At 44.7% G+C, this 20,272-nt stretch overlaps 1 protein-coding gene and 1 long non-coding RNA gene across 2 annotated transcripts in view; one reads left to right on the forward strand and one right to left on the reverse strand.

Annotated features, from left to right (window-relative positions):
• The window catches only part of NLGN1 (neuroligin 1), a 1,028,777-nt gene extending 1,024,681 nt beyond the window's left edge, over positions 1 to 4,096 (reverse strand). Inside the window, exon 1 of the mRNA XM_029617246.1 lies at positions 3,967 to 4,096. The gene's annotated coding sequence lies outside the window, so the exon portion shown is untranslated. The remainder of the gene's footprint in view (positions 1 to 3,966) is intronic.
• A 369-nt stretch (positions 4,097 to 4,465) lies between these two features.
• Positions 4,466 to 19,005, forward strand: LOC115099196. Its single transcript, XR_003858708.1, has 3 exons — positions 4,466 to 4,529; positions 17,930 to 18,420; positions 18,539 to 19,005. It is a non-coding gene; the product is annotated as an uncharacterized LOC115099196 (long non-coding RNA).
• The last annotated feature ends 1,267 nt before the right edge of the window (positions 19,006 to 20,272 follow it).

Genomic DNA, 20,272 nt, shown 5'->3' on the forward strand with positions numbered 1-20,272 from the left:
GATAGGCCTCTCTGTTAAATGCTGTGTTATTTATGAGTACAGCTTTCTTACATTGGGCTAACTTGTCCCCTAATACTAGTATTTGTTTGTCCATCGACCTTCTCCTCCAGGCTAAGAAAGAAATAATGTCCCCCCATTAAAACAGCTTTGGCTGCATACCAAGAAATAGTTGGAGAATCCTCAAAATATCTCCCATTACGCGCTTCATACTCCGCCCAACATTTTTTCAAGAAATCTTGAAGAGTCTGTGAATAAATAATAAGGGAATTTCCACCTTAAATTGGTTAACCTCCCACCCAAGCCACTCAACGAAAGCCAAATAGGTGCATGGTCAGAGATTGTGATGTGACCAATACCTGAAACCTAGATTGGGAAAGTAAAAAATAGTCCAACTGAGAAAATGTTACATGCGCTCTGGACAAATGAGTTAAATATTTCTCTAAAGGGTGAAAAATATGCCAAGGTTCTACAAGTTGTAATTCAGAAAGTAAAAAAAAGGCATACCTTTCCTAAGACCCATTTTCATGCTTTTACGGGGGGATGATTTATCTAATTCTGGATCAGCAATGAGATTAAAATCTCTTCCTACAAGCACTACTTCTTCCATGATACGTAACAACCGCTGAATTATCTGACAAAAAAAAAGTGTGATCATAGACATTTGGGGGCAGATTTTCAAAGGGGTACACGCATAAGATACACGCGTACCCCCCGAAAGCCTGCCCAAAGCTCCCCCTGCAGCCGCCAAGCTTATGTTGCATAGGCTGCCAGCGTGTGCAAAGCCCTGGGACGTGCGGAAGTCCCGGGGATTTCCTGGGGGGCGTCATCGGGGGCGTTCCGGGGGCGGGGCCACGGCCAGGGTTCCGGCCCAGGGGCATTCCAGGGGTGTGGCCACAGCCTGCGGACCAGCCCCTGGACCGGAACATGGCACGCCGGCAGTCGGCCCGGTGTGTGCAAGTTACGCCTGCCTTGGGCAGACGTAACTTTTGCAATAAAGGTGTGGGGGGGGGGGGGGGGGGGGAATTAGGGCTGGGGGTCGGGTTAGTTTGGGGAAGGAAAGGGAAGGTGGGGGGGGGCGCCGGAAAGTTCCCTCTGAGGCCGCTCTGATTTCGGAGTGGCCTCGGAGGGAACGGAGGCAGGCTGCGTGGCTCGGCGCGCATAGGCGCCGAGCCACGCCGAGCCGAGCCGATTTTGCACAGCCTTGCGGGCGCTGACCCCGGATTTTAAAAGATACGCGTGTATCTATTAAAATCCGGCATACTCTTGTTTGCGCCAGGTGCAAGAACAAAAGTACGCGCTCGTGTACTTTTTAAAAATCTGCCCCTTGGAACATAAAGATTACAGAGTGTAACCCTTTTCCCTCCTACTTCCCATATGAGGATAATATAGGGTTCTTGGGGATCCTTCAATTCTTGAACAATCTGTAATGAAACACTTTTATGTGTTAATATGGCAACACCCGCAGATTTAATTGTACCGGAAGCATAATGCAGCTGCCCATCCCACTCCCTCTTAGGCTTCAAATGCTCAAAGTCACTTAAATGGGTCTCTTGAAGAAACACTATATCAGCAGCTAACTTCTTTAATGCTGAAAAGATCTTTTCCCTCTTAAAAGGAATGTATATTCTGTAAACATTCCAGGATACTAATTTCACAGTAGTTTTACCCAGGACTAATCCCAATACTTATATGGGATAAAATAAAGGAAAACCCACTGCTTAGGGCAGCCAGCCCCCCTCCCAGCTAAGGTGCCCCCCAATATTACACTGCCCTGTCAGAACCATCCCTTACTTAAAATGTTCCACACTAATAACTGATGAGCAATTTACCCCGATTCCCCCATCCTTCCCCCCGAACTCCCTAACAACCCTAAAATCCAAACCCCAAAAATGTAAGGTCACTTCGTTTGCCTAAACCCAACCATCTTGCCACCATCCATCCCCAAGACCTCTCCTCAAGGAACTGTAAGTAAAAGCAGAGATACTCTTATCAGCACTCAAAGACAGAAAAAACCTCTGAGGTATAATTGATCCCGCTTCATGCAATTAACTACCAATAATAACAATGTCCCTGAGAGATCCATAATGAAAAAACTCTGTGTTCTCAGTACAGAGCTTGATACCTCCATGATATCCTTGGAACACAGTTGTCCAGCTGAGCCCATCCAAGGATCTGAGTATCCAGAGCTGAGATCATCCGGGCTGAGAAAAAGGGAAATCCCCTCCCCCATTTCCACAAAGCAGTAATACTCCAGAGTCATTGCTACATACTCAACTAAAAAATATAATGAATTCCTTAACTTGTTTGAGAATTTTTCTTATACAATATAATCGCCGCAATTGGTAAGGTCAAACTTGTACACAATCTACATAATTTCAATACCCCCCAACAATCGAATGTAAAATATAAATAGAGCAAAAGGTGGAGGTTTCATATATCAAAACCAAAACACACACTGACACACTGATGGTCTCTGTTCCTCTGCTCTGAAGGTTGCTTGAGACAAGGATTGTCCTCATGAAAGGTTGGACCAGTTGCCAACACAAGATAAGTAATATAATATATTGGCCAAGCTGGCCAAAAGTTCTGTTTGTGTCCAACGAGGGGTCCGGGAGCGGAACCGCGGTGGACCACGTGACGGCCGCGTCATCGACGTGACGTGGACGTCACGTGCTCCTCGCAAAGGAATAGAATAATGGCTTCCTGACTCCCCGCTGGACCACCAGGGAGTTTTGGTAAGTCTTGGGGGGGATTAAGGAGGGTGAGGGGTTTAAATTTTTATTTAGGGAACCGGTGCACGTATGGACATAGACTCAACTTATGGAATTCTCCATATGTCCATACTGACCGAAATTGACCCCCCTTTTCGACTTATGGACTTATGAACATAAACTTTTTGTCTGCACATCCCTATTAAATATTGAGGCACCACCTACATATTCAAATGCCTATATTACAGTACTGTACCCATATTATACCCACATATATACCATTCATTCTCAAGCACTCATACCACAAACATAGTCAGAATCTGTCTCCTCAAAAACTATTGAGATTACCAATCCACATATCTTTAACAATGCTAAGCCCACAACTTTAAAATACAATATAATTCACAAACAATTCACCAGTGTACAGACAAGCATTTCCAAAACTACAATAGCTACTATATTCTAAATTACACAGCTGGGATCATACTGTTCTTAGACAAAATTCTTTCAGTGGCATAATGTCCATAAAGAGGTTTCATGGGTATCAAAGGACTTCTTTGAAAATTGTATCGTTGTACTCATTCATATGAGTGCAGCACTCCTGACTTCATAGTCCTGACAAAGGCCTTTGTTTAGCCTGTAATAAGGCTTCATCAGGGGCTCTTGTTTCCCATAGGAAATCTATTCCAGTGATTCATCAACTGATGTCAAGCGTGGAATATCATCGTTCCATGTCTGATGCAATGCTGATTCAAAGAGTTTCAACGCTGTAAAACATCCCATGAAGGTCGAGATACACTCTCATTACAATATTGTCACGCTTTAAACGATATTAACTACAGAGTGCAAAGATTACAAATCTCAAGAAGTAATTTTATAAGGTGGTATCCTATTTTCTTATTGGTGCACCAAATCAAACAGTTATTTGTTGCTTTGTTGACCACCTGTTGCCACTGTCAACAAAGCAACAAATATAAGTTACTTAGTGAATTCAAATAACCTTTTCCTTATGACCTCCCTACTGGAATGAAATTGTAATTATACCAAAATTACATTACCCCTCGATATTGTTACAAAAGAACTGCACATTACCTTACACATGTAACAGAATAACACCTCCCCAAGTAAGCTTGCATCCAGTGGTTATTTCGGAAGCTCCTTTTAACTACAGCCCATTGAATGCTAAAAAAAACTTTAACTACTTGAAAACCAGATAACAACTGCTTTCTAGCTTAATAAAATGCTTCGCTCAAACCTTTAGGTTGGACCGTATCCAGGGCCGGCGGAAGCACTAGGCGAACTAGGCGATCGCCTAGGGCGCTGAGCATTAGGGGGCGCCGAGCCGCTGACGGCCAATGGCCGCCGGTGGACGTCATCCCAATGGCAGATACACACAGCAAGAAGATCGCAGGGCCGTGGTACAGTCGCGTCTAAACATGCTGGTGCTCCTCCTCCTTCCTGCCCGCGCGGCCCCGGAAGAAAAATGTTGCCGGAGCCGCGCGGGCAGGAAGGAGGAGGAGGAGCATCAGCCAATGCAGGAACTTCTCCTCCTTCCTGCCCGCGCGGCCCCGGAAGAAAAATGTTGCCGGAGCCGCGCGGGCAGGAAGGAGGAGAAGCAAGGAGGAGGAGCATCAGCCAATGCAGGAACTTCTCCTCCTTCCTGCCCGCGCGGCCCCGGAAGAAAAATGTTGCCGGAGCCGCGCGGGCAGGAAAGAGGAGGAGCATCTGCCACGTTCAGAAGAGGATCAGCGCGGCTCGAGAAGACCGGGGCCGCTGCAGAGCCCATCCTGCAGTGGCCCGAGAAGAGGAGGCCCAGAGGTGAGAGAGAGACTGAGGGTTTGTACAGTGTATGTGTGCGTGTATGAGATGAGTTGAGAGACTGTGTGTGTGTGTGTGTGTGGGAGTGAAGACCTGAATGTTTGCAGAGACAGCATGGGAGAGCCTCTGTGTGTGAGAGAGAGAGACAGCATGTGATAGTGAGAGCCTGTGCTTGAGCAAGACAGCATGTGGGAGTGAGAGAGAGCCTGTGTGTGTGTGAGTCAGCATGTGACAGTGAGAGCCCGTGTGTAGGAATGATTGTATGAGAGAGAGCATGTGACAGTGAGAGCCTGTGCTTGAGCAGGACAGCATGTGGGAGTGAGAGAGAGCCTGTGTGTGTGTGAGTCAGCATGTGACAGTGAGATCCTGTGTGTAGGAATGATTATATGAGAGAGAGCATGTGACAGTGAGAACCTGTGCTTGAGCAAGACAGCATGTGGGAGTGAGAGTTAGACAGCATGTGCAAGAGAGAGACTGTGTATAAATGATTGTATGAGGGACAGCATGTGAGAATGAGTGCCTGTGTATGTGAGAGAGAGAAAGCATGTGAGAATGAGAACCTGACCGTGTGTTTGAGGGAAGCAGACAGATGGAGAGAAAAGAAATATGTTATAAAAGGAATTGGCAAAAAAATAAGAAAGGGAAGGTGGAAAAAAAAAAGCCTGTGACCAACCGATTAGAAAACTAAGATCAGACAGCAAATGTAAAAAGAAATAAATTACTTTTTACTGATTGGAACATGTAATCTTTGGGAATGTGCAAGAGTAGCACTTTCTCTATGCGGATCTCACAATGTACGAGATCAGCATGGAGGAACTGGAAGCCCATGGGGCCTGCACAGAGGAGGCAGCAGAATGGGCTTCAGTGCCAATAGCAGCAATCAGCACCTCCGCAATAGCCATACAGCGGCAGTGACAGTGGTAGCAGAAGAATGAGAGAGGCTCTGAGGTTGCTGGCAAAAGAAAGAGAGGGGGTCTCTGCCTTTAGTGTGTGCATGTGTATGAATGGGAGTCTGCCTGGGGGTGTATGTGTGTGAATGCATGGGTGCCTGCCTGAGGGTGTGTCTGTGAATGAGAATGTATGGGTGTCTTCCTGGGGTTTGTATGTGTGAGAATAGGTGCCTGCCTGTTTGTGGTGTATGTGTGTGTGTGAGAATAAATTGGTGCCTGCCTGGGGGTCTGTGTGTGTGAGAATGAATGTGTGCATGCCTGGGGGATGGGGAGGGAGTGGTGTGAAAATGAATGGGAGCCTGCCTGGGGTTCAGTGTGAGAATGACTAGGAGCTTGCCTGTGTGTGTGTGTGTGTGTGTGAGAACGAGTGGGAGCTTGCCTGGGAGTGTGTGTTTGTGTGTATGTGAGGGAGCCAGTGAGAGTGAGAGTGAGAGCATGAGTGTGTATGAGAAAATCCAGGGGAGTAAGAGTTTGTGTGGGGGTGTGTGTGGAGGGGGAGAGAGTGCCTTAGAGCCTGAGTGTGTCAGTGTCTGTGAGAGCGAGAGGTTATGGTTGGGTATAAGAGCATGAATGTGTATGTATGTGACAGTGTATGTGTGAGAGAGAATGGACATGTGAGTATGTGTGAGAGAGAGAGGATAACCTCCTAATCCTCAACAATATCAGGGTGACTGGAAATCAAGAGCTCCCATGTATGGACAGCAGGGGCTTTTTAAAATCCTTATTAATTTTAATTATTGTGTGTTATTTGATATATGTACTGTTTTGAAATATTTTATTGGTGTTTGGGAAATTGTAAAAAATGTATATGATTTTAATTAATAGAAATTCTATTTATCAGTAGTTTTAAAATATTTTATTAGTATGGTTTTACTATTATAACTGATGCTTTGTTTCTTGATTTTATTTGTTTTATGAGGAATGGTGGTTCTGTTTTTCCATTATTAATACACAGAGTCTGGCTTCTTGGGGTTTCCATTCCAGTTTTTGTCTAATTTGTGCTCCTTTATTTTGTATTCTGTATTTGGTGAGGGTCTGTCTCTGCTCTGTGTGTGTGACCACGATGAGAGATTCTGCTAGCATAGGGATCTATAGCAATCTGGTTTGTTTTGTTTCCTCAGTAGGTGGTGTATTGTTATCCCAGGACCCAGTGTAATATTTACCCTTGCTTTTTCACAGGTAGGGTTATTATTGTTTGAATCCTTGGTGTTATTACTGTTATATTATGATGGGATTGCAGTATAGATTTTGGGTGTCTCTTTTGCGGTGCTTTATGTTAGTTCACAATGTGTCTGGCAGTGGAAGGTGTTTGTGCTGCTGTTACTGTGAGGTGACACCAGCATTTGAAAATATCTTTTAGTATGATGAGCTGTAAGGGAAACATCCAAGCTCCATTGTTTGGGGGAATTTCAGTGGATGCACAGAGATACAGAACTGGAGGTGCAGGATTTATATTGACATTCTGTCCCTTCCTATATATTCCAGACTTCATTCTCATAATCACATAGAATTAGTTGAATGAGGCTATCAAATAATTTTATAGTAGTTTTACTAGAAGTGTGAAACTGGCCAGCTTTTTAAAATAATGCAGAGGACCCTTTGGACTTTTTTTAACAACACTTTTTTTTATAACCAATTTTAAAGCAGGATCCATGCTATAGAGGTGGGTGTGATGAAGAAATGTCATTTTGGCTCCCCCCCCACCCAAAACAAATTCTTCTGTCTAGAGATGCCACTGATTTTCTGTGGCACACAAATGCATTGGCCCCTGGGCGCTGGAGACCCTTGGTGCGCCACTGGGTGCGAGCCATATGGGGCCGCAAGTGGTGGCAAAGAGGAGTGGAGATTTGGCGGGCCGCAAGCAGTGCCCAATCTGCTCGCGACCCAGAAAACCCCAGTCAGCGGGCGTGATTGAGAATGAGGTAGGAGTCGGGGCCGAGACCGGGGGGGGGGGGCGCAAGGAAGAAGGCTCGCCTAGGGCGCCAAATCCCCTTGCACCGGCCCTGACCGTATCCCATTTAAAGATATGCAGATGATATGCAGCTTCTATTTCATGTTAGGAATGATGGTCTAATGTCTATCATTTTGGTCAGCTGTTAATAATTGTTTGCAATGCCTGAATGGCTTTTGGCAAGGAAGCTTAAATTGAATGGGCAGAAGACAGACATTTTTGCACTGGGCTTTGTTAGCACTACATTGCATCTGCCTTGTGCTCCAATAGATGGGTTTTATTGGTGCATTCTGGAAACGTGAAGGATCTAGGGGGTTTGTTGGAAAGTGCATGCTCTTTGGAAATGCATTTTAATGTCCTAGTTAGAAAAGGTTTTTCAAGGCTATGGTGCAGTCCCTTCAACCCTTTTTTTTGTCAGATGGTGCCTTAAAGGAGGAGGTCTTTCCCCTGGTGTTGTTCTAGTTGGATTATTGTAATGAACTTTTATAAGCCTGACAGGTTGATTAAGAGCCTGTAGATTATTCAGAATTTGGATACAAAAATGGTCTAGGCTTAATCTAATAGGGAGAGAGCTATACCACAAAAGAACACAAGAGAACATAAGAAATTGCCATACTGGGTCAGACCAAGAGTCCATCAAGCCCAGCATCCTGTTTCTAAGAGTGACCAATCCAGGCTTCAAGTACCTGGCAAGTACCCAAAAACTAAGTCTATCCCATGCTACTGATGCAAGTAATAGCAGAGGCCATTCCCTAAGTTAATTAGATTAATAGCAATTAATGGACTTCTGCTCCAAGAACTTATCCAATCCTTTTTTAAACCCGGCTACACTAACTGCACTAACCACATCCCCTGGCCACAAATTCCAGGGTTTAATTGTGCATTGAGTGAAAAAGAACTTTCTCCGATTAGTTTTAAATGTGCCACATGCCAACTTCATGGAGTGCCCCCTAGTCCTTCTATTATCCAAAAGAGTAAATAACCGATTCACATTTAACCGTTCTAAACCTCTCGTGATTTTAAACACCTCTATCATATCCCCCCTCAGTCATCTCTTCTCCAAGCTGAACAGCCCTAACCTCGTTAGAGCTCCACTTGCTGCCCATTTCTGCCAGGGTTCAGCTTAAAATTTTGGCACTGACCTTTAAGGCTCTGTGTTTGGTCCTCCATATTTGATGGAGAAATTAGTTTGGCAAACCCTGGTAAATTGCTTTTAGTCTAGCAATTTTTTTTAAACATGCCTGGATAAAATCTTGGGCTTTTACTTCTGTGATGCCTACATTATGGAATGAATTATCTCATGTTCTGTGGCTAGAGTTAATTAACAAGTTTTTAGAAAAATTTGAAGACTTTGTTGTTCAGTGCCCTACAATGAAATAAAAAGCTGGTGCAAATGCCCATGAGCATTTTGTACCCACAGCAAATCTCAAAGCAAAAGAACAAAACATATTTTCAACTATTTCTTCTATGCTCAATTTTGAGTTGGTGGATTGTTGAATTTTCTTGCACTTGCTGAATCAATTATGGCCATCAAACTCCTATCCTTCTTTCAGAGATCACGTGTGCAGTCAGATCACATCTCCTAACCCTCTTATCACAGCAGAATGAGTATGTGAGACAGATTAAAAAAGTTGTGACCACAAAAAAAAATTATTTTAAATGGGATAAAAAAAATGGGGAGTATGTTGTATAAATGTAGAGATTAAGGTTGGCATTACATATAGTTGATTTTTATTTATAAATTATTAAACTTTATATATATATATATATATATATTACAAGACAATCTTGATGGTCAAGTAGAATCAGAACTCAATGAAATATAAAATTAATTTTTGAAAAGTACATTTTCTTTGCACTCAAAATCTACAGCAAAGTTATATTTAAGGGGATAATTTTGCAACATCACACATAAGTTATACGAGTTTTCAAAATAATTACATACATAAATCTGATACCTGGAAATCTGGTTTTATAATTAGCCCATCAAATCTACCTACATACATAGAAACATAGAAATGACTGCAGAAGAAGACCAATAGGCCCATCCAGTCTACCCAGTAAGCTTTCACACTTTTTTTCTCATAATCCATAATCATACATACACCTGCTGTTTAGAGTGCTAAAATATTTTAGAAAAATGTATGGAAATACATTTGAATTTTCAAATTTATGTGAGTACATGCAAATCCCTCCTCAGCTTCACCCACAGGATTGCCTCCATTCAATCTGAGTAAACTTATGAGCGCACAGGATAACATGTGTGTAAACTGACCTGTATATTAGGATGTGCAAATATTTAAAAGCCCATTTCAGCAGGTAAAGCACTTTTATTTGCTGAAATGCTTTTGAAATGTGCCCTTCCTATGGCCAGCACCGACCCTCTTGTTGTGCGCCCCGGCCGCACTAGTGCTATGGCCGGCCCTGCTCACCTCGGGCTCCCCTCTACAAGCTCCGGCTCCTCTTCCCTTGCCGCGGCTGCCAGCTCCTGACATCCCCGACGCTCTCCTCAGGCTTCTCCGGCTTCCTCCACGTCGCAGGCCTCTCAGCAGAACTCCCGTAGGGGCTCCGCGTCTTTAGCGTCCTCGGCCCCGCCCCTAGGCGCTTGTGCAGCCGACGTCTCCACATTTAAAGGGCCGAGGGCAGGAACCTCGGCCTGGATGCCTCCCGATGACGTCACCTAGCAGGACTATAAGAGGCGAGGTCCTTCTTCCAGTTCCTTGCCTTGGCAAACGGGTCGTCTTGTTAGTGAAGCTAGTTGCCGTCCTGTGTTCCTGCATTCCTTGTTTCTGTATTTGTTCCAGTTTTCCTGCGTTCCTTGTTCCTGTGCCTGTTCTAGAGCTCCTGCGTTCCTGTGTTCCCTTGGTCCTCCCTGTGTTCCAGCATCCTCAGGTTGTACCTTCTCGGACTGATACTCGGTACTGACCTTGGCTTGCCTTTGACCACGTTTGGACCACTGCCTGGATCTGCTACCGACCATGCTCAGACTAATACCTGGAACTGACCTTCGCCTGCCACTGACCAAGCTCAGACTGACACCTGGAACTGACCCTTGCTTTGGCTGACCACTCTCAGACGGATACCCTGGCTTTGACCCTTGCGCTCCATTCGGACATTCTCTTTGCTACTCCTGTGACCACCAGGCCAGTCTGTTCTGACGTCACCCGTGGCCTCCTCCAAGCTAGACAACTAGGCGCTGCCTATCCTTCAGCTCTTATTCTGTTCCACTGGCCTCCGGTATACTCAACTCCAGTCTACTTATCTGTCCTCCATGAGCCAAGCACCCTTACTCTTGGTGGACCGGGAATCCAAGGGCTCAACCCGCGGACTGTTATTGGTGAAGCTCCAGTTAGCTTCTGTCTCCTTGTGTGCTCCGCCTCCTGGCAGCAGGCGCCCTCTGGGAACCCTCAGAGGGCCGTACCAACCCTGCGCCAGGCCAAGGGTCCACCTCCAGCGCAACATCTCTAAAAGCAGCTTTTGCATGCAAAATACTGGACTGTATTTAAGAAGAGAAGAAACATTTTACATTTTAGGGGAAAGGATAGTTATTTGACAGAATGAAAGAAGAGATCTTTCCTCTTTTTTCCAAACATAAAAAAAAGCTCAAAAAATATTGAAATCATTCACATATGGACCGATACAGTACAGTGCGCTCCAACGGAGCGCACTGTTAACCTGTCATTGGACGCGCGTTTTCCCTTACCCCTTATTCAGTAAGGGGCGGAAAACGCGCGTCCAACCCGCCGAACCTAATAGCGCCCTCCACATGCATGTTGATGGCTCTATTAGGTATCCGCGCGTGATTCAGAAAGTAAAATGTGCAGCCAAGCCATACATTTTACTTTCAGAAATTAGCGCCTACCCAAAGGTAGGCGCTAATTTCTTCCGGCACTGGGAAAGTGCAGAGAAAAGCAGTAAAACTGCTTTTCTGTGCACCCTCCGACTTAATACCATGGCGATATTAAGTCGGAGGTCCTGAAGAGTAAAAAAAGTAAAAAAAAAATTTGAAGTCAGCCGGCGGCTGTCGGGTCAAAAACTGGACGCTCAATTTTGCCGGTGTCCAGTTTCCGAGCCCGAGGCTGTCAGCAGGCTCGAGAACCGACGCCGGCAAAATTGAGCTTCGGCTGTCAAACCCGCTGACAGCCGCCGTTCCTGTCAAAAAAGAGGTGCTAGGGACACGCTAGCGCCTCCTTTTGCCCGTTTCTACCACCAGGCCTCATTTAAATACTGTATCGCGCACACAGGCAAGTGGCCTCTGCGCGCGCCGGGAGAGCAGGCGTTTGCCCGCTCTCCCGTGGACTTTACTGAATTGGCCCGATAAGAAGTAATGGGAACTGCTTTATTGGCATGCATAAATATCTGCATATATGCATGTGAATGTGAATAGCATGTACTTTAATGTTACTGTTATTTCTCGTCTATCCTATTTAATTATTTACCCTCCTCCCAGTTTCTAATTCCCTGTTAACATGTAACTTCCATACTTTACCAGTTTTGATGTAAACCGGCATGATGTCCACAACTAATGCCGGTATACAAAAATGTTTAAATAAATAAATAAATAAATAAATACTCCCATAAATGCTATTTTATAAACTTCAAACATACATGCGTAAGTACAGGCTCGAGAGTAAAACTGCAGGTGTAAAAAATGGGGGAGGCCAGGATTGTTCTGGGTCAGGACCAGCACTTAATTGTGGAAGTTGCTATTTTATAAGCAATTTATGCACGTATATTTGGCAGCTTAGGAGTCGATTTTCGAAAACACATGTGGGCGTCCATATGCACGTGGTTCCCGGCACACGCACATGGACACGGCTATTTTATAACATGCGCGCGTCGGCATGCACATGTTATAAAATACAATTCCCGCGCGCACGTGCACGCCAGATTTTAATGTCCGTGCGCATGTGTGGGTGGGTGGCCTCTTCCGCATGCAATGGGGGGGATTTTAAAAACATACGCACGACGACGCATTAGGGCCTTCCCCAGTTCCCTCCCAGTCCGCTCCAATGAAGGAGTGGACTGGGAGGGAACTTCCCTATTCCCCTAACTACCTTTTCTACCTTTTCCCCTTTCCTCCATGACTCCTACCTAGGTATTTAAAATATTTTTGTTTTAATACTTACTGCTCCTTCAGAGCAGGAGTAACTTCGGCACCCCGGCTGGCTGCTGGTACGCACTTCCCCAGGACAGGTGCCTTGCCCCTTCCCCCCCCAGACCCCGCCCTGACCCCGACCCGTCTGTTTTTGCTGGCCCGGTACTTCTGTGCATACCGGAAGATATGCGCATGGTTGGGCTGTATCTCAAATGCGTTCAGCGCACGGAAGGCCCGGCCATGCGCATATCCCCCGGATTCGGGTGTTAGTGTATATTTACATCTGCTCTATATCTGCAGTGTGTGATCGTAAATGTCTTAAAAGTGAAATAATGATTGGGTGGGGGTCTGTGTGAAATTGGGGGAGTTGAGGCTGAAGAGTCAGGGGGGTCTCGATGACCTGCAGATGGACTGGGTGAACTGGTAGACTATGGTAATTTCATTGCTACATGCATGTTAGAACATCTCCTGACTTATACATATAAAACTCGATTTACGGGGGTAAATGCATGTGAATTATGTAGGTAAAATATCCATGCACATATTTTTAAAATTAGACATAAAAATCTGTGAGTATAGCAGTTGCTTGCCACTTATCTGGATAAGTATTGAAAGTGGTATTTATCTGGATAAATTCAGACTTATTCAGCTAAGTGGCACTTATCCAGATAAGCTCTGACTTATCCACTAAGTAGCTGCACTTATCCAGATAAGTCTTAAAAATGCTGCTTATCTGGCTAAATCTGAATTGACTTAGCTGGATAAGTACCACTTTTAAAATGTATCTGGCTAAGTAGTGGCTTTGCACTATTTAGAGGGATAAGTTGGAATGTATCCAGATTAGTGCAATATATATTAGTGCATATCATATATGCACAGGTAATAAAACAGAGTAGATTTTCACACACCCATATATATTCATATATGGGGGTACATGCAGCTGTTTGAGGATTATCCCCCTTGCATCTAAAATTTAGCCAGACCCAGGTTTGAAAGTTACTGTCCTTGGTCTCTCCATGAAAGTTTTGTGAAATAATGGGTCGGCTTGATCAGATGCTTTCTCCCGTTCTGTGTCTTCAAGGAAAAATGTTGTTAAATCAAGTTCAGCGATATCCTTTCCGAGGCACTTCATATTTCTGAGCTATAGTATACAGTTTCTATAGAGTCAAACTGAATCTATGCACAGGCGCCTTCTCAAGCAGTTCTCTCAAGATGTTATTGAATGACTAGTGGGTAGATAGTACACATTTCTGAAGAATGAACTTCCACAGGAGAGAATATTCATCCCTCCAGTCTAACCTCATCATGACTACAGAACAAGTGGAAAATGCAGGGAAAAAAATTAAAGGTCAGCAAAGTATTAGTTTCATATTTTGTTCTTTATTATTGCATACAATGTTAACATAACCCATGCTGGAAAAGGTCAGTGAATAAAACTCAAAATTTGTTGAGAACGTTTTCAGGTGAAGCTTCAAATAAAAGTTCAAAGTTTGATTTAACTTCCAGTGAAATACACTTTGTGGAACAAGACCTTCAGACAAACACCCCCCCCTTTAGTTCAGTAGGCTGAAGTTAAATACAAAATTGTGTGGAAAAATACCACACATTTTATCAAGAGCACACTGTAATATGCATTCCCTGCTTCATATTATGCAACCAAGAAAGACAAAGACAAGTAACATAACAGGTATTACGTGGCAAACACGGAAAAAGCACGCGCATTTCCATAGCACGCAGCGGAGGACTCTGCCCAAATCATAGGAAATTAATACCATGCACAGGGGCACCAGCGTGGCAGAAAGAGAAGCTTGATATTTGTTAAAGCTCTATCAAAATGACAAAAAGCGCATCAAAAAAGCCCTATATCGTGGATAGGGAAAAATATCACTACAACAAACAAAGCCCTGATACTCAGGATAATTATATTCTGTTAGCAAACGTTTTGTGGGACCGTCTCTTGTAAGAGTGATGGAATGGGAAATAGTGCCTGAAACTCTATGACATCATTACAGATCCCTTATTTCTAATTTTTACATTGCAGTGTAATGCAAAAAATATTCTTAGTGAAGATACTTAGCTTTGTGGCAGTTACAATGACCAATTCTTTGCTGATGAGATCCTAACATGGTGCAGTGTTTCGATGTTCATCTGTTTCTGGGGGAGACTCGCTTGGTCTTAATATGACTCCATTGTTGTTTGCCCTGATAAAAATGGCAGAAAAATCTTTGTTACACTTGAACTCTCAGTGTAAGAAAGATTTTTTTTTTTAATTGTCCAGTGTTTTAATGTTTTCACTGCATAAAGTTGTGTTTCAATTTGCATCACTTCTGATTTCCCTGTTCTTTAAAAAACACTTCCTCTTTTTCAGATCCTCTGCCAACCCACACGCGTATATGTGCGCCCATTTGAAAGTTACCATCATTGTAATGAGGGTGCTAGTGCATTTGACAGCTCACAGCCAGAAAGGGCCACATAGGCTTCATTAGGTGCTCATTAACCACCTACTTCGCTGCTATTTGGCCTCCCATACAGCCTCTGAATAGCAATTTTTTATTTTTTTTTTATTCCACAGCCTTCTTATACACCTATTCACCATGGCCTTTTCTCAGCCTTGAGTTGAGTGAATTTACTGCAGTGTGAATAAGTAGCATCATAATAGCCACTTGAAGTAATTGTGCCATGCTGCCGAGTAAAGTAAAAAGATACCTTTCCTAATCATAATATTAGCATGACAGACCAAAGATGTTGCCCTGGTTTGGCTATCAAACTTATACCACAGCCGCTATGAAACTGTTGTAATAACCTGTGAGCTTTAGACGGCAGATAAGTATTGCGAATGTTCGTGAGAATGTGTACATACCTTTGATACATTATATTACTGTCTGAATGTGAATGCACAGGTTTCTTATTATCCACAGCAGATACTATGTTACCTGATGAAATACAACAGCAAAACTGAACTGCTGAATGGGACTGTCATGCTCAATGTTATTGGAAAATTAACAGTGCCTTGTAGTAAGAATAGCTGCCATAATCACAATCAGTGTATGCACCACGAAAGCTTCAAAAAGAAGGGATTTGCTCAGGTCCTGAATCTGGGTCCATTCACCATTCAACTATTATTCTGGCTTTCTTTGTAAAATTGCTAGCTGCTGCTATCTTTTCCTCATCTCTTCTTGTACTGTGAAAATGGAAAAGTTCGCTTTCACTTTTGCTACAGTTAGGAAAGTTGTTTCACAAAGACCAAACGGCTTTTCTTACAAAAAAATAAATACATCAAAAATCACTTGTTATCATAGAGTCTATAAGCCATACACTAGAGTACAGATTTCTTATAGAAAGAAAACGAGTGGAGGCAAAGCAATCAATGAATATATTACCATACTCGGCTTTATTTATAAGCATGCATAAGAATGTCCTTATACACAAAACTCAGAAGGGAAGCTGCATCAACATTTTATACCAGAGAAGGGCCAGAACAAAGATTGCTCCAGATTCATCAGTCAGTCATGGTTCCTGGCCTCCTGGGATTCCACAGCCAAGGGAAGGGCCGCAAAATCCAACCCTTCCCAAAGAATTTGCAGATCCCTGCAGAATCACCCCGGGAGACGGGGGGGCTCAGCCAGATTAGGAAGGCAGAGGCTGTCCATCCTCCTTCTCCAACCAATTCTCCCCTCCATCCCATGGTGATCAGGCAGCAAGAGGAGGAGAGCAGAAGCACAGAGGGCCACATCCTCCTCCTCTGCTGCCTAGATCCTTACTGATGTTTTCCATTTTCAGCAGTGTGGTTTCCGGCATGCTTCAAAGCATTCGTCTGACTTGGACACCAGGTGTCAGAGGAGAAGGAAATGGCCCAAGATGATGCCAGTCTTCTGCCCCTACTACTGGTTCAATGAGTGTGGGAGGGAGGAGGAAGGAGGAAGGAAGAAGAAGGGCAGTTGCGTGAAAGCAGGACCTGGGATTGCGGATAATGTGAAAGAAGGGAGATGCGATAGAGGGGCTGTGGTTTAAGTGAAAGAGGGGCGAGGGTGTGATAGAAGGTCTGAGGGTTATGTGAATAGAGTGGATGGGGTGTATGAAAGACTGAGAGATGGTGTGAAAGGGAAGCTAAGCATCAGTGAAAGTGGAGCTGAAGTAGGGTGGATATGTGCGTGTATGTATGGGCATTTGGGATGGGGATAGGAAGGGAGAGAAAAAGGACTGAGGATGAGGAGAGGAAGGGATAGAAAGAGGACCAGAGTGGGAAAGGAGAGAAAGAAGTGGTAAGGACCATGGTTGGGGAGAGGGAAAGAAGGGAGGGGAAATTTGAGATGATAGAGGGCTAGAGCCAGAAGGAGGACACCTTTCTCTTCTCTGGATTCCCATTCAAAGCCAAGAAACTCCTCTTTTCCTTCCCCTCATTCCTGGTCTTCTCTTCCCCCAAACCTTCCTTCACCTCCAGCCACATCCCCAATCTTCATTTCTTCTCATCTCCAGTCCTCCTCTCCCCATTCCTGAGATCTCTCCCTCTCCTTCCTCACATCGATATCTGAAATTTCTCATCCATAAAACTCCCAAAATAACTAATAATTGATAGTCAAACAGACTGATGCAATATGGACCCGCCAAAACAGTATGTCCAAACTTGGTGGCCACAGTTTCAATGTGCACACATCCTCCTCTCCTGGGCACTTGATGCAGTATTTAAATGAAACACAAATGAACAGGGCACCCAAAATGTGTGTAGTGGTCAAAAAGAGCTACCTAACTTATAGCACAGGACATCCGTATAGCATCGCTCGTGCGTTGAACTTCTGTCAAAGAGGCATATCTGTCAGAAGCACATGCGGTGTATGGAACATGAGAGAGACGTGTCATGCTTTGCACTATAATCCTGCTTGGGGGTATAAAAATCACTGCAAAGAGTCAGATAATCCTTTTTCGTTCAGCTCTTCAATTGGATCTTTACTGTGAACTGGTGCATGGGATTCATATTCGATTTGCTATTGCTGGCAGATCTATTTTGTTGAACATTTCGAAACATTAGGCTGGTATGTTTGATTCATTAGGGGACATTGCTTTGTGGACAATAGATATTCCTACATATTACCTTTAATTGCAAATTAAAACTCATCTTTGCTCTGCCGCTTACAGTATTGCTTAACTTTTAATCACTCCCTCAATTTATTAATGAAATGTTTTATGTTCAAATAGTTGTCCTTTAATATTGTATTATTTATATTTATCTTGTATCTACTCTGGTCATATTGTTTTTAGTTTAATCATTATGTGTGTATCATTGTGAACCACCTAGATGGATTGTTACTAATTTTATTAGCAGTATATAAAAAAAACCCCTTTAAATAAATAAATAAATAAAATTAATTTGGAATTGTGTGCAATGTTTTTTTTTCATTCACAGTTCTGATGGGCAGAGAATTAGATTGTCATGGCTGAAAAGTGACCCTTCATTCAGGTGGCGAGAGATGCTGAAGGTCAGGAAGAGCAGGCAGGTCCCAGCAGTTGTCAAATACCCAAGAAGCAATCATGTGATGCACGATTCTCAGGCGCCAAGAAGGAACTCCTTTGCCGGACCGTGTGTGAAAATTATAAAGTGCTCTTCTAATTGAAGTCTTCCTCTTCTACCAAGGAAAGGATTTGGTAGAGGATAGCTGTGGATGTGAGTTCCTTGTCGGTAAAAAACGGAGATGTCAAACAAATCCAGCACCACTGGCATGACACAGGTGAAAGAAAAAGCAGCATAAGTCGAGGCTTCGGCATGCAGGACTGGTAGTGGGCTACTGTGCGATATCATTTTGACCCCCATTGAGGAGTTAGTCCTGAGCACTCTTCGTCCAGAGGTTGTGGATGGTGTGGGTGCACCATACGGGTGCGACACAGGGCCGAGTGAAGGTATGATTTTTAAATGTGCTTCCATGTTTGCATATGATGTTTTTCTTTTGGGGGCTTGTGTGGTTAACAGTTGAGAATTATATAAAGAACTTCAACTTGTTTTTATCTTTCTCCACAGATCAAGGAGTCAACAGTGCGGCTGATGGCGTTGAAGGAGAGATACAGTCTCCTCCGATACCACCTTTCCTAATTCAACAGAAGTTTCCCCCCCGCCAACCAAGCCTGCTTGTCGAGGAGACCCAACCCAAGGTAACAAACACACTTGACCTGTTCGCAGATTATCCCTGAAACTGGGAGATGAGATAACCATGGTTCCAGATGCCTTGGGAGAGGCAGTCTTTTCCATGGAGGGGATGGGCACTGACCTCTGCACCGGCCTGATGTCAAGCTTTAAGTACCCAGGATTGGGAGTCTGTGCACAAGGTACTCGATAAAATTTGTACAGAAAACACCAAGGCAGTGGTAAAAATGTCCCGCCTGATCAACGAACTATCAGCGCCATAAAGTATGTTGCCAGTGCTGTGTGGTCTGTCAACCAATGAATTTTCTTATGTTGACTTAATAAAAGCTTTTAGTTGAGTGTGAGCTATGTGTTAGGACTCTTCTTTATGGTCCATGGTTTGGACAAAGGCCAGACATTAGCCTTGCTCTGAAGAAGGGTGAGAACATGGTGGAGTTCTATGCCCAAGGCCTGGATAAAAGTCTTACATACACATTGAACCAGGTAAGTGGGGCCCAGGGGCATCGCCTTGGCCAAGAGCAAAAAAAATATATTCTATAGCACTACTTTGCCTAAGTTTTAGGTTTCATGGCACACCTGCAACAGGGCCCACTTCATTGTGGCACAATACCAACTTCCCCATCATTACCGTTTCCCTTACCTCTTCACCCAGCATCATAATCATGTCTCTCCACTGGTATTACCCATGTTACATGCCCCGTCCGCAGACGTCCCGTGCACGGGACTGGGCCCCCGTGCCAAGTTCCAGCGCTGCCTCCCTCGCGGCCCTAGCAAGGCCGCAGCGTTCCGCGGCAATGACCACCGGGCCTCCTGCGATGCGCCAGGCCTCATGCCGAGCACCGGCACCATCAGCCTGCCTAACCACGCCCCCAGGCACGCGCACGTGGACCAGCCACGCTGAAGTAGGAACCAGGGCGGGGCCTAGCTCTGCGGTGCACCCTGATTGAACCCCCGTAATATGAACGTGATTGCCTTCACTTCCTTGCCTTGGCAATCGGGTCATCTTGTTCCTGAGATTGTCACTGTGTGTTCCTGCTTGCTTGTTCCTAGTCTGTTCCAGGTTCCTTCGTTCCAGTTCTGTTCCTGATTCCTAGTCCTGCTAGTTCCTGCTTGTTCGTCTGTTCGTCTCCCTGGTCTTACCTTGGACTGCCTTCTGGTAGAGACTTCAGCTTGTTCCTGACCTGCCTGCCTGCCTACCACCTGCCAAAGACCTCTGCTTGTTCCTGACCTGCCTGCCGCCTGCCAAAGACCTCAGCTTATCCTGACCTGCCTGCCTGCCACCTCCCTGCTTGTTCCTGACCTGCCTGCCGCCTGCCAAAGACCTCAGCTTGTTCCTGACCTGCCTGCCTGCCTGCCGCCTGCCAAAGACCTCAGCTTGTTCCTGACCTGCCTGCCTGCCTGCCGCCTGCCAAAGACCTCAGCTTGTTCCTGACCTGCCTGCCTGCCTGCCGCCTGCCCAAGATCTCAGCTTGTTCCTGACATGTCTGCCTGCCTGCCGCCTGCCCAAGACCTCTGCTTGTTCTAGACCATTGGACCTCTGGCTCTTGACCCTTGCTTTGTTGATCACTCCTCGGACTGATACCTGGACTTGACCTTGCTTGCCTGACCATG

This window comes from Rhinatrema bivittatum, chromosome 9 (genome assembly GCF_901001135.1).
Source record: "Rhinatrema bivittatum chromosome 9, aRhiBiv1.1, whole genome shotgun sequence".
NCBI lineage: Eukaryota > Metazoa > Chordata > Amphibia > Gymnophiona > Rhinatrematidae > Rhinatrema > Rhinatrema bivittatum.